A 1,571-nucleotide genomic window follows, 5' to 3' on the forward strand; every position below is an offset into this window, starting at 1 on the left:
ATATAGATATAGATATAGATATAGATATAGATATAGATATAGATATCTTTTGTTTTTGATACAGGGTCTCACTACACAGTTCGGATCCATGGTGGTCCACCTGTCTCAGCCTCCCTAGTGTTGGCATTACAGGCCTACACCACTACACCTAGTTCCAGGGCTGGCACAGGGATCGAATTCAGGTCCTTGCGCTTCCCAGGCAGGCACTTATGTAGCAGCACAGTTTGAAATAGATAAATTTTGGAAATAATTCAAATAGTCATCAACTGATGAAAGGATAAAAAAGGTGTGGATCTTTTTATACAATAGACTACTACTCAGCCATAAACTGAAGACACCTCTAGCTAAATGCATGGACCTTGAGACCATAATTATAAGTGAAATAAATTGGACATATGTGTCTAAATGTCACATTATCTTTCTGGTGTGAAAAACTGAGAGTATAAATAGGAGCCAAAATGTACAATATAAAATATGAATAGGACGTAGGAATGCAATATGAAATAGGAAAAAATCATTCAAAAGTAAAAGGGAATGAGGGAGAAAAGAAAGGAAGGGAAAAGAAATACTGAGAAAAGACATAAAATGGAAACAGTTTTGTGAATAAGAAGGGGAAGAGAGGTTGAAGCGGGGATAGGGAAAAAAGGAGTCAAGATATATCATATAGAGGAACAAATCCCCTATAATGAATGTGATCATTATGTATAACTAAATTGTACCAATAAACTAAATAAAATTTAAAAATTCATTTAAAAAGTGGAAAGAAAAGGAATAAATACTGGAATACAAAAATCAACCAAATCCAGTAGGAATTTAATATGCTGTATAAAAGACATTTTAGATTTTTAGGAATTTTCCCATAAGGCTGCTAAGTGGAATAATAGACCTGTGTGTCATTCTTTATGTCAAAATGAACTCTAGACTTATAAAAATATAATGAAGCTGTATATGTAGGCAAATAATGAAAATTTTGTTTATTTTTTAGATGATGAAAATTTTAAAGAAATAAATGGGTGCCTCTTAAAAGTATAACTTTAAATAATAAAGTTCTTTCAAATATTAACAAAATGAAGTTGTACAGGAAAAGACTCCTTTGCCTTGCCTAAATTATAAAACACACGTCATACAACAAAACACATTTAAAAGCCAACTAGAAAAGTAGAAAAATATTTATTCCTAAGGCAAAAGATAATTTTTTACCATATTGAAAGATTTTACAAAAAAAAATAAAGAAAACTGAGCAGCCAGGCCCAGTAAAAGAAAGGGAACAAAGGAATAGTCACCTCATTAAATAAAGAAATGAACCTTTTTTTTTTTTTCTGGAACCGGGGATTGAACTCATGCCCTTGAGCTTGGCAAGGAAGCGCTTATTCTACTGAGCCATCTCCCCTGGCTCTCAGAAATGAACATTATTAATGAATACAAAATTATGTTCATCCTCAAGTATAATGGTAGTATTTCATAATAAAATACCAGGTAACATTTTTGATCTAACAAAGTAGAAAAACTGAAGAGTGAAAATAGCAAGTATTCATAAAGGTGTGACAAAATGGGAATTTTCATGCAGGTTT

The sequence above is a fragment of the Octodon degus genome, unplaced genomic scaffold (assembly GCF_000260255.1).
Source record: "Octodon degus isolate 3935 unplaced genomic scaffold, OctDeg1.0 scaffold00334, whole genome shotgun sequence".
Lineage (NCBI taxonomy): Eukaryota > Metazoa > Chordata > Mammalia > Rodentia > Octodontidae > Octodon > Octodon degus.